The following is a 13,808-nucleotide window of genomic DNA, read 5'->3' on the forward strand; positions in this document are numbered from 1 at the left end:
CAGAGAGAAGAGGCCAGAGCCCTACCTCAGGGCTCTCTCCAGGACTTTTGACCCCCAGGCTTGGCGCTAAGCTTAAACCCTCCCACGTGGACTTCCTCCAGGGCCACCCCAGTATCCTTCCCTGGAGTCACAGCTCTGCCTGGCATGTGGTCAGTCAAGGCCTGCCAGCTGCTGCAGCAATTCTCACTTACCCACGTGGGTAAGGACCCAATTTCTCAGTTGTTTCAGGCACAACTGGCCTTGCTGTCTTGTTTGTGGGTCTGAAGACGTGCGTGCACGCAGGCATGCATGTGTGTCCAAGAGTAAGAGAGAAAGTACACAGAGGCTCATACCCAGGAGAAACGTAATTTATTACCAAGAGGCCCTGTTTCCTCCACATGCCTGAAATCCATGGGTTTGTAGCTAAAATTAGCCTTCACCTTCTCTCTGCCACCTGGGACTTTTACTATCCCAATCTGGGAGGATTCACGTCCCTTTCTTCCCTGCTTTTCTCCCCAGGAAAGAACCCAGGAATGGGTTTGTGGATTGGTCAGGCTGTGAGGGATCGAGCTGTCAAAGGCCTGGCTTGCAGTGGTCAGGGAGGGCTGCTGAGCAGGCAGTGGGTCTGCCTGCTGGGAAAGTTGAGTGGGATTCAGAGAAGCTGGAGAGGAAGTGAGGAGTGTGAGCAACACAGGAAGACATGAGTCCTGCACGCGGCACAGTGTGCACATCCAAAAAAGCTCAATAGCATCTGCAGGATGAATGGATAGATGGGTGGATGGATGGAGGAGCCCAGCAACTGGAGAGGCCTAAGCAGGGACAGACTCAACAGGGGTAAAGACGTGTGCAGGTACAAGCCTGGGAATGCTCAGTATTAGAGCGGCTAAACAGCTGAGATAAGCAGGCCCTAGGCGCAGACAGGCTTGAACACAACAGAAATCTATTTCTCCATCCTGGTCCAAGGCACAGTCCAAGTTCCATCAGGCGCCCAAGCTCATTCTCTTCTGTGGTTGCACCAACCCTGGCCTAAGGCCTTGTGGTCTGCAACTGCACAGTGGAAAAAAAAACTTGGAGGAGGAGCACACACCGCTTAAAAGCCCCAGCCTGGGGTGGGGAGGGGGCGGGATTAGAGAGATGCTGACCAAAGGATATAAAATTTCAGTTAGGAGGAGAAATGCATTCAAGACAGCTATTGTACCACATAATGACTACAGTTAATAACAATGCTGGGCACTTGAAAATTGCTAAGGGAGTAAGTGGTGCGTTCCCACCATGCACACAAATGATAAGTGTATGTGGTAACACATGTTAGTTATCGTGGCTTAGCCATTCCACAATGTTTATCTATTTCAAAACATCATGCTGGATAGCATAAATATATACAATTTTTATTTATCGATAAGTAAATAAATAAAACCCAGCCCACAAATTCCCATGAGGGACACACATCATTTTCACTCATGCTCCTGGAAGTGGTGGCCACTCCACGTACCTGGGACCCTGAGCCCTTTTCTCTTGAATGGGCCCCGCCAAGTCACAGGCCTCAGGCCCCTCCCCTGCTGACCATGGCTTCCATAAACCTGAGCCTGCTCTCTGGGGGTCCTCCAAGAGGTTTTCTGGCCTGCACCTCCATATTTCCTGGTGACATCAACTGCAACCTTGGGCTCTCTTCACTGGGTAAATTTGGGCCCTAACCACCCCCTCCCTCGTGCCTACGTGTACACAGGTGCTTGCCTGAGCATGTGCATGCACGCGCGCGCGCGCGCGCACACACACACACACACACACAAGAACTGGAGAACTGGCTGGCTCAGGAGGAGAATCCAGCCTGCCTTCCACACCTGTCCCTAAAGGAGCCTTCTCCACAGGGCATGAAGAACAAGGCCCAGCTCCAGGTTCAGACCCACGCCCCTTTCAAAGGTACTGAGGGAAGATGATCAAGGAAGTGTACGCGGGCGGTCTCGCGAGTCCTCTTGCAGACGAAGGGGTCCAAACCAGCTACCCCTGCTTCCAGAGCGCACAGCAGTAGCTCCTGCCCAGCCTGGTCAGCCTCTGGCTTCTGGTGCTCGCCTCCTTTAGGAAGCCTCCTGGATTGGCACTCTCTGACCACAGCCCACCACGCAAGACCTCAATGAAGGCTCATTTATTTGGTTCCTGCTTGCTCTGTGAAAAGTTCTAGAATCATTTAGTCTATGGGGCTCGTCTTCTTCATTGGAGAGTAACTTTCCAGTGCAGAGTGTGTGTAATTCTCCATCCTCATTTTTTTTTCTGCTCAGGTCTTACCCTGGAATTGTCTTGTACCTTCATATGGCCAAAGTCTGACTCGCTGATTTCAATTGCAGGTGGCCTTGACACAGGGACAGCGCAGCCATCGTCATGGCATGGGATCAGCTCAGACACACCTGTCCCTTCCTATGCACAGAAAGGACTTCTTCTCGGCCGGGCGTGGTGGCTCAAGCCTGTAATCCCAGCACTTTGGGAGGCCGAGGCGGGTGGATCACGAGGTCAAGAGATCGAGACCATCCTGGTCAACATTGTGAAACCCCGTCTCTACTAATACAAAAAAATTAGCTGGGCATGGTGGCGCGTGCCTGTAATCCCAGCTACTCAGGAGGCTGAGGCAGGAGAATTGCCTGAACCCAGGAGGCGGAGGTTGCGGTGAGCCGAGATCGCGCCATTGCACTCCAGCCTGGGCAACAAGAGCGAAACTCCGTCTCAAAAAAAAAAAAAAAAAAAAAAAAAAAGAAAGGACTTCTTCTCTTTGTTTCTATCACATTTTAAAGAGAACATTGTATCAGTCCTTTGCCCTTTGCCCTGCAAGCCATGAAACAGCCTTTAGAAAAAAGAACACACACACACACACACACGCATCTGCTTTTTAAAAATGCCTAACCAAGACCTGGTGCAGTGGCTTATGCCTATAGTCCCAGAGTTTTGGGAGGCCAGGAGTTCAACACCAACCTGAGCAACATAGCAAGACCCTCACCTCTACAAAAATATAAAATATTAGCTGTACATGGTGGTGCATGCCTGTAGTCCCAGCACCTCCAGAGGGTGAGGCAGGAGGATTGCTTGAGCCCAGGAGTTTGAGGCTGCATTGAGTTGTGATCCTGTGACTGCACTCCAGCCTGGCTGACAGAGTGAGAGACTCGATCTAAAAAAACAAACAAAAAATACTGACCAAAACAATTTTCCATTTTGGAAAATTGCATAGGCTTTATTTTTATGTGAAAATATATGTATATGTTAAATAAATCCAAATTGTATTCCCAGAATAAACATTCAGAAGTGGTTTAAAGAGTTTGCTTGCTTTTGTTTTTCTTCCTTTTTCCTCTCCCTTGCTCGCTCTCTTTGTTCTCTGATTTCTTGCTGACCCCACTCCTACTTTCTTCCTGTCTGCTCCATGGGGCACCTTGCTAACAGACTTCATGTTTTTATACATGCACATCCTCGTTTGGGGCACATCTATTTTAATTAATGTAAATGGGTTGTGTTGTGCATCTCACGCTCTGACTTTCTTCTCTTGGCTCTGTTTTAAGCTCCTCCATTTGGCCGTGTGTACATCAAATCTGTTACTTCTGACTGCTGTGTGTGGGGAGGAAGGAACACTGGCTTTGGCATCAGATGGATCTGAGGATAGAACAGGGAGGCTGGTGTCCAGGATGCGGGATGTGTGAGGATCCAGGAGGTTAAGTTAACTCAAAGGACAACACCAGAAGCCTTCAACATGAGAGCCCCTCTTCTCCTGCTCCAGCAGGGCCTCCCTCGTTGGTCACATTTATAAAACACGTGCTGTGGCTCTCATGTGTCCAGCCAGGGGCTGTCCAGTAGCCTGGCTGGATCAATTTCAGAGGGATTCGTTTGTTGGGGGTGGGGGCTGGAGCACAGCAGAGAGTGTGGGACCTCCAGCAGCATTTCAGGGTCAAGGAGGGAGTGATGGTAGGGACAGGAGGGATAAGATGGGGTGACAGCTCATCTCATCAGCCCAGCTGGGCTCTGGAGACCCTGCCTCTAAAGTGCTCTCATGCCTAATCCCTGGGGCAGGGAGGCAAGAGTGTTGGGAACAGGTGAGGTTACATCTTCATTTTTGTCCCCTCCCTGCAAGCTCCCAGACCAGGAAACAGAAAATCCCCAGACAAGGGCTACAGACCTCAGGTTTGGGGCAAGAAGGGTTTGGCACAGGGTCCATGCCCAAATATTGGAGTGGGTCCTGCAGGCCTGGAGCCAGCCTGACAGGATGGGTAGGTAAGAAGGCTCCCCCTCAGTCCCCACCACCAAGGGTCCAGCAGGAATCTGGTGACAGGATTCTGAGTTCAAAGGCTGACTCTGCCCTTCTTGGCTCCAGGAGTGGGAGGGGGTGGCTCCCAGGGAAAGGGGACAGGGGGTGGATGGGCTTCAGAGGCTCTCATGGCTGAGACTCCCTGGCAATCATCTCTCCTTTGCTGTTTGGTCATGCTTCCCCAGCCCCAGGGACCCACAGGGGTACCCCTGGGACTGCTGTGTGTGTGTGTGGCAGGGACGATGCCAAGCCCTCAGTCTCTCTCCAGTATGAACACGTGAGTAAGGAACATTAGAAGAAAGGGCTCTGATGCCAGTTGCAAAATCACCCCAAGGCGTTGCCCCATCTTAAATGCAACACCTTAGTGGGTGTGAGTTAATTGAACCCTTTTCTCCTGCACGGAGGGCGCTTTGGTAGTGTGAGTGCCTGAGCACCTTGGGGATCAGGGCTGCCAAAAAAGAATGAAGAGGGGGTGCTGGGGAACCTGTGAATGTGCCTCCTTCACAGCCCTGCCAAAGCCTCCCCGCCAGCGCCGGCCCTCCGCACCCACCCGCAGCCCCCCGGCATCCTTCTCTGGTTCCAGGCTTCCCACCTGTTCATGCTGAAAAGGAACGCCTGTCTGCATGGCTCTCCCCTCACTGAGAACAGCCCCCAGAAGAGACAGGGCGCGGGTGACACCAGAGACTCTCCGCTTCCCCAAACCAGTTTCCCCAGCTCCAGACAAAGGAGGGTGGTCCCAGCTCCAGCCTGAAAGAAGATCTGGCTGGGCTGGGTTTCCGGAGGAGCCTCTGGCCCTTGGCATCTCGCCTGTGAAGGAGGGAGACGAGTCTGCAGCTCGCTTGGGCCCCAGAGCAGAGAATATTCCTTCCCTTCACCCTTGTCTGATGTCACCATTGGGAATAGCAGCAGTGGCTAACATTCTTGAGTGTGGTGTGTCAGATTCTGTGCTAAGTGTGTTATCTCATCTGAGGTAAGGGCTTTGATTATTTCCATTTTGTAGATAAGCAGGCAGAGGACTTCAGGGTCAAGTGACTTGCCCAAGGTCAAATAGCTCCTGAAGAGGTGGGCCAGGTAAGTCTGGCTTCCCAGCCCTGGCTGTATACACAGCCCCGATTCCATGCTCCCCTAGGAGCAGGTGGTTGCATTCAGCTGTGAGCAGATCTGGGTCCCCATGGACTTGTTACTCCCAGGAGCCCCTTGGGCCATGGTTCTCACTGTGAGAATGGGTGGGCATCAGATTCGTCTAGGGAATTTTCCAAAATGCACCTGTCTTCCCCTTACCCCTGCGTGTATTACAATAGGCTGGGATAAGGTGCACAGCAGATATATAAGAAAAGTTGCCCAAATGATTCTGATGCTGTCCCCTTGCCCAGAGATTTGCTATGCAGACACCTGTGCCCATCAGGCCCCAGGGAGACATAGCCTCAGTCCTTTCCATGCTCAGAAGCATCCTGTCCACTCAACTACGGACAGCTCCCCGGCTGCCACTGGCTTCCTGCCCCCTCCTTGAGGATTGGAGGTGCTGCCTGTTTGCAAGCCAGACAGAAGGATGCAGATGTGACCAGATAATTGCACATGTCATGTGCCATGAAGTGTAGGGATAGCATGGAGAGGAGTCAAACTGCAGAGATTCTACATCTGGCCCTGCCATTCCAGATCCCGGTGCCAGGAAACCTCACCAAGCCCATCCTGCACCGCACAGCACGGGTTCACCTCCTTTTGCATACATTCAAACACTGCCACGATGAACACATGGAGTTTTTCCCTAACGGTTTGCAGTAAGGATCAAATGAAGGCATATGCTGTTACCTCTGCATGTGTGAGGGATGACTGAACAATTGACCAGCTCATCTCTTTAATTATCCCTGGAAGAGGGTACGAGAGAAGGTCAGGGCCCCATCCCTGCTTGGAGGAAGGACACAGGCCCAAAGAGAGTGATTAAGTCATGGGTCTGCAGTTTACTGGGGGTCGGGGAGGTTAGGTGAGAAAAATAACACCAAATGACAAATGCAAAATTAGCACAAACATGACTATTTAGAATGACAAAAGAAAGCATAACAAATTACAAATGTTAAAAAGCAGAGAACTACCACAAATATCACAAAATCCAGAAAAATAACATATAACATTTTAATTAATTAACAGCCCAATCCACCTCTATTAAAATTTTCCTGGCTGAGTGCAGTGGCTCACACCTGTAACCCCAGCACTTTCGGAGGCTGAAGTGGGCGGATCACGAAGTCAGAAGTTTAAGACCAGCATGACCAACATGGTGAAACCCCGTCTCTACTAAAAATACAAAAATTAGCCAGGCATGGTGGTGCGTGCCTGTAATCCCAGCTACTCAGGAGGCTGAGGCAGGAGAATCGCTTGAACCCAGGAGGCAGGGGTTGCAGTGAGCCAAGATCGCACCATTGCACTCCAGCCTGGGCAACAAGAGCGAAACTCCATCTCAAAAAAAGAAAAATTCCTGTATATGTTTTGCAAGGCTGCACACCTTTTGATTAGCTCTTCTTGGGACAATTTTATAATGTTGTTTTCCAGAGAGAAGATAGAAAGATATCTTAGTCTTTGCTCTAACATGGTTAGCCCAAATTTGTTTTTTTTTTATGGACAGTTTAGAAAATTCACATTCACAAATTATTATTGGTATTGTCATGTGACTGTTGAGGGACAGTTAACCTCTATCGATTTTCAGACATGAGCTGTAAGATTTCAGGGCATTGGCCGGGCGCAGTGGCTCAAGCCTGTAATCCCAGCACTTTGGGAGGCCGAGGCGGGTGGATCACGAGGTCAAGAGATTGAGACCATCCTGGTCAACATAGTGAAACCCCATCTCTACTAATACAAAAAATTAGCTGGGCATGGTGGCATGTGCCTGTAATCCCAGCTACTCAGGAGGCTGAGGCAGGAGAATTGCCTGAACCCAGGAGGCGGAGGTTGCGGTGAGCCGAGATCGTGCCATTGCACTCCAGCCTGGGTAACAAGAGCGAAACTCCGTCTCAAAAAAAAAAAAAAAAAAAGATTTCAGGGCATTTTAACTTTCCTTATTCAAATCAGCCAGAAATTTGCACACCAAAAAATCTGATTCTATTACAGAATAGAAATATATTCTATTGCACAAGATTCCCACTTAAAATTTTTTTTAAAAAGTATGGTGACCAGGTGAAGTGGCTCACACCTGTAATCCCAGCACTTTGGGAGGCCGAGGCGGGTGGATCACCTGAGGTCAGGAATTCGAGACAAGCCTGGCCAATGTGGTGAAACCCCGTCTCTACTAAAAATACAAAAATTAGCAGAGCATGACGGCAGGTGCCTGTAATCCCAGCTACTCAGGAGGCTGAGGCAAGAGAATCACTTGAACCTGGGAGTTGGGAATTGCAGTGAGTGGAGATCGCGCCACTGCACTCCAGCCTGGGCAACAACAGTAAAACTCTGTCTCAAAAAAATAAAAATAGTATGGCATGCATAATAGGATTGCACTTCCATTTTGACTGGGGACTGAGATGAGCCCAAGCTTCTGATGTTATACATTCGATGGTCAGAAGAATGTTCCCCAGACCAGCTTCTGGCTCTTTCATTTCAAACCTCACTTCTCCAACACTACCCACATATGCCACAGTCCAGCCTCACCAGACACACTCACACTGCAAACAGCTGCTGGCCCTGAGCCTTCATGTCATGGCATTGGAAGAGTCAGTAGTGAGCCACAGGAGTCGCCCCAGAAGCCATTTCTACACTAGGATGACGCAATAAGCGAACCACACATGGAAGCCGCTGTGAGCCATGTAAGTGAACCCCACTTAAACCTAACTCAATGTACCTCCAACTCAGTTTTCCCTTAGCTAGATCCCCAAATACCCAGAGCCACTCCAACACCATCTGTCATGAGAGGAAGTGTGATGGGGGGCAGGGGAGGAAAGGGACAATGGACTTAACCAATGCCATTTAAAACTATCTTACGTTAGTCAAATTGACAAAACCAGATGGCCATGTGCACACCGCACTAGGGCCTCTCCCGGTGCAACCTCTGCAGGTGAGGATCCTCCAGTCTGAGGTGGGTTTAACCTCTGCCTCCCACCTTCAATTCAGCAAACATTCTGACCACTTGACCATCTGGCACAAAATATCACCCTGGGCACAGTGTGGAGGAAGGACTAAGAAATTAACATCCAGGCTCCACCCTTAGGCGATTCTTATTTAGTGGAGGGGATGAGTGTGTCCGGCAAGGTGCTAAGGGTGGACAGTTCAAAGAACTGGGCTTCAGGAGTCCTGGGTTCTTGTCCAGCTCTGCCACATAACCTCCCCAGGCTCGTGTCCTGTGCTGCAAAATGAGCATGGATGAGACCTTTTTTGAGATAGCGGCTGGGAAAGCACTTCGTGAGCTGCAGATCCGATCCCTGCACAGGTACCAACAGTGACAGGAGTCGGTGGGGTGTGGGGAGGGTGCTTTGAGGAGAAAGCTCCTGGAGGCCACAGCACTGAGCTGGTCCTGGAAGGCTCAGAGCAGCCAGGAGAGGGCACTCCGCGCAGAAGACCCTGTGTGCAGGTGTAGGCCCCCCGCGGGCTGCCTCTGAGGGAGAGTGGGAGAAGAGAGCCAGGTTCTTTTGCTTTTTAACAGAGATGGGGTCTGGCTCTGTCACCCAGGCTACCTAGTGTAGAAATGGCTTCTGGGGGACTCACTGCTGACTCTTCCAATGCCATGACACGAAGGCTCAGGGCCACACCTGTAGTCCTAGCTACTTGGGAGGCTGAGGTGGGAGGATCCCTTGAGCCCAGGAGTTCAAGATTACAGTGGGCTATGATTGCACCTCTGCACTCTTTTTATTTAAGAAGTCTTCTGATCATAAGGAACAAAAAATGTGCCAAATTGTCTGTCCTGGTCCGCAGGTCAGGCAGCTGGGGAAGGTGCCAGGTCAGTGTCTGGGCCACTTGCTTGCTGCTGTTCCTCAGTGGTCAGTGGCACTGAGTGGTGTGTAGGCCCCTACTCAGGCAGCCTCGAGGGCCACCTACTCAGTGGAAATGTGCTCTTCCTTCCATTCTGTCCCTGCCCCCTAAACACTCCTATGACCTCTAAGATACTGCATCTGCCTTCTCACTGGTCTTGACTCCACGCTCTCTCCCCACTAACCTGCTGCACATTCATTCATTTGACAAATAAGTCCTGTTGTATACCGGGCACTACATTTTTCACTGAGGATACAGCTCTGGCCAGAAAGAGTGTGTGAAGGCAACAGACAAGTAAATTGACACCATAGTGAAATAATCTCCATGACCCAGAAAGGACAGTGCTCAAGGAGTATGCAGACAGAACTCTTAGGCTGTGGGGAGGGGAATAGGAACCTTAAGCCAGGACTCTCTTCCAGTCATCTGGCTGTGCCTTGAGAGGCATCACAACTTTCCTAGCGATAACAGACACAGTAGCTGCCCAGCAAGAAATATTTGGGAGGGCTCCAGAGATCTGTTTTTCCTGATACCTCTCACTCTTCCCTGATATCCCCATTCCAGTAAACCAGGAGTCATAATCCACAAACTAAAATCAGATTTAGCATGATGACTCACGCCTGTAATCCCAGCACTTTGGAGGCTGAGGCAGGAGGTTGCTTGAGGCCAAGGGTTTGAGACCAGCCTGGGCAACATTGCAAGATCCCCATCTGAATTAAAAATAAAATAAAAAATTAGCCAGGCACAGTAGTAAGCATCTGTCATCCTAGCTACTGGAGAGGCTGAGGTGAGGAGATTGCCTGGACCCAGGAGTGCAAGGCTGCACTGAGCTATGATTGCACCACTGCACTCCAGCCAGGGCAACACAGCAAGACCCTGTCTCTTAAAAAAAAAAGAGAGAGAAATGGGCTGTGTCAGAATTTTGCTTATGTAATTGATCAAGGCAAATGGATTTCTGATCCTTCAGCCATCTCAGATTAGTGGCTTTCAGCAGAAAGGATCCATTACATCACAGAATATTTATTATTCTCTATCTACTTTCTGCCCTGGGTTAAAGCTTGTATCCCCACCTTTTAACAGCTACATGAATTAGAAATACACTCATATAGTATATTTCTCTGAAATACACGGATGTAAAACATAGTGCTCTCTCACTGTTGAATTCCCTAACACCGAGTGGGTACATAGCCTGAGTCTCAAAAGAGCCATGGTTCCAGCAATGTCTTCACCATCACAGAGCAAGGACTGCTGGCCCTTTCAGAATACGAGAATGGGTGTTACCCTTCACCTCACTTTTGCTTGGTCCATCTCCCACGACCCCACAGCAGGACTTCAGAAGTGGGCTGCAGCCAGGGGCTAGACCACCAGAGGACACGCAGACAGTTCCCTCCCAGTATGTCTCATCTTGGCCCCTCTTGGCATATCTATCTCATTTCTTCCTCACCAGGACCTGGCTCTCTTTGATGCCCAATTCACAAGATAGGATATAAGACCTGCAGCTCTCAAATGTACAGTGACTGCAAGAGATCACTGAGGCTGATGCTGGGATCTAGTATCCCAGTTCCAAATTCCCAAGGACTCTGAACAGCCCCGTTTGGTCAGGAGTCCATCTCTGGACCAGTCAACTCTGGCCTGACAGACAGACTTGTATGTCCTCATAACCCTTCTTGCTGTAATTGTGTAGAGTGAATGGAGCAGTTTTGAGAAGGGATAAAGATTGGTTGGGCTGACAGCCCCACAGATATCCAACCAGCATTTTTTTTTTGGGGGGGACAGGATCTTGCTCTGTTGCCCAGGCTGGAGTGCAGTGGCATGATTGTGGCTCACTGCAGCTTAACCTCCGAGGCTCAAGCCATCCTCCCACCTCAGCCTCTTGAGTAACTAGGACCACAGGTATGTGCCACCATGCCCGGCTAATTTTTTGTTTTTTGTAAAGATGAGATCTCCCTATGTTGCTCAGAGTGGTCTCAAACTCCTAGGCTCAAGCAATCTTCCTGCCTCAGTCTCCCAAAGAGCTGGAATTACAAGTGCCCAGCCCCCAACCAGCTTTTAAGGAACAGCTGGAAATAAATACACACACAAAGTACACTGAGAAGGACCATGCCATCATTCCCCCACCATACCATATACCTTATTTTTCCATCTACTGAGAATGACTTCCGCCACCCATCCTACCCATGGGCCATCCCGGAGAACTCCTCATGTGCCCAACCCAGATGTTACCTCCTCTCTGGTGTCTTCCTTGATTGACCCCTACAGACTGGAATAATTGTACCTTTATCTGGGCTCACCTTAGTTCACATTATATTAGTCTGTTATAAGCGCTTTCATTGCTCACATTTGTGCCTCTCCTCTTAGACTGTGGTTCTGTGAATGCCTTTGGGGTGATGGCTACATCTCTTCCTTGTAGCTTTAGCATGAAGCAAAATAGCTGGTGCGCAGTAAGAATTCAGGGTATGTTTATTGCAATGAAGTGTTGATTAATAATTATTCTTCATTTGAGGTTCAGTTCAAGCCCTTCTACCCATAGAAACATTCCCATTACTTACCTAGTATACGTTGAGTGCCTGTTTACCTGACCCTGTTCAGAGTAATGAAAAGAACGCTTGGTACAACTGTGAAGCAAGCGAAGACTTTCTTTAAATATCACCAGAATTCCGATTCTCACCACTCCTATTCCTGAGACTTAGAATCCCTCACCTAGATTTTCAGGGACCTGCTAACTGACCTGATGAATTTAACTTTCATCTTCCAGTGTGTCCCCTGCTCAGCTCCCATGAGACCTAATTACTTCAGATGCACACCAGTGTCTAGCAGATAGCTAGAGCCACATCAATGTTACTAAGCTAAATGAATAAGCAAATGCATGTCCCTAACTTAAGAATCCCACACGGCTCCCAATTGTAATGCTGATCATTATGGACTAAATGTCTGTGTCCTCCTGAAATTCCCACGTTGAAGCCCTAACCCCCAAGGTGATAGTATTGGTGGGCAGGGGGGAGGGAGGGGAGACTTTCAGAGGCAGTTAGGTTTAGATGGGGTCATGCGGGTGGGGACCCTATGATGAAATTGGTGTCCTTATAAGAAAAGGAAGAGAGCACGGTGTTCCCTGTCTCTGCCAGTCGGGACACAATGGGAAGGTAGTCGTCTGCAGCCCAGGAAGAGAGCTGCCACCAGAAACTGAACCCTGATGGACTCTGATCTTGACTTTCCAGCCTCCAGAACTGTGAGCAAATTCATTTCTTTTATTTAAGCTACCCAATCTATGGTATTTTGTTATGGCAACCCAAGCTAAGACATCAATTTTTCAGAGAGTTTTGCAATTTCAAATCCTGTGTTCTGTCCTCTTATTCCCCTTAATGTGTTCGTTAGATGATCAGTCCTGAGTTTGGTTCAGCAAATAGTCATTTTCATTGTCACTATAGCGACCTCCCAATCTAAACAGTCCTGCCTGACTTTCAAGGCCCTCTGCCATCCATCCCACCCTATGTACATACCTAGAAAAAAGCTCCCTCCTGCCCCTGCCCTAATCTATTGCTTCAGTAGAGAAAGTATCCTCAGACATGTAGCAGATAGATACATTACTGGGTTTTAAAATAAGTCAACTGTAGAAAAGTTGGAAAAATCAAAACAGTCCAAAGGTGAAAACATCTCCCACAGTCCCAGCATTAATATCCACAACCACCAGGCATGGTGGCTCACGCCTGTAATCTCAGCACTTTGGGAAGCCAAGGCGGGCAGATCACCTGAGGTCAGGAGTTCGAGACCAGCCTGGCCAACATGGTGAAACCTCATCTCTACTAAAAATACAAAAATTAGCCGAGTATGGTGGTGGGTGCCTGTAATCCCAGCTACTCTGGAGGCTGAAGCAGGAGAATCACTTCAACCTGGGAGGCAGAGGTTGCAGTGAACCGAGATCGTGCCACTGCACTTCAGCCTGGGCAACAGAACGAGATTCATCTCAAAGAAAAAAAAAAAAATCACTTCCTTGCCATCTCTTTTCAATAAATACTTATTCATATATTTAACTATATTCTTCCAACAAAATTGAGAGCACACCGTTTTGCATCGTGTTTGCTTCCCTTAGTGATAACTAAACACATTTCTTTCTGCCTCCATTTCTTCACCTATAGATACAGGGATCTTAGTGTTGAAAGGAGCCAGAGCAGGGCAGGGAATCTTCAGTAACATTCAGAGAAGAAACTGACAAAGAACAAGCTTCCACTGAATACTCCCAGGAATGGGCACTCCCCTCCCTCCCAAGGCAGCCTGACCCACTCGGGGGAGAATTTCTTTCTGGAATACTCTTCCCATTTGTCCATTAGCTAAACTTGGCCTCTCTGAGCCTCTGTGTTCTACTCCTCCCTCTTGAATGGAGCCTATAGATTCTTCTTGACAGCCTGTCAAGTCCTCAAAAACTGTGAGCAAGACCCCTTTTCTAGGTTCAACAATCCTGAACCCCTTGCCACCTTTCATATTACCCAAATTCCACGCTCACGGTAATTCTTGTCAGTCGTGCTATTAAATCGTGCCATTCAGGTAGAATTGCAGGTGTCTTTTAGTTACTTCTTTATGATCTTCTATATTTTCCCAATTTTTTACCATG

This window comes from Aotus nancymaae, unplaced genomic scaffold, assembly GCF_030222135.1.
Source record: "Aotus nancymaae isolate 86718 unplaced genomic scaffold, 86718_ANA_hifiasm-v0.15.2.pri h1tg000020l, whole genome shotgun sequence".
Classification (NCBI taxonomy): domain Eukaryota; kingdom Metazoa; phylum Chordata; class Mammalia; order Primates; family Aotidae; genus Aotus; species Aotus nancymaae.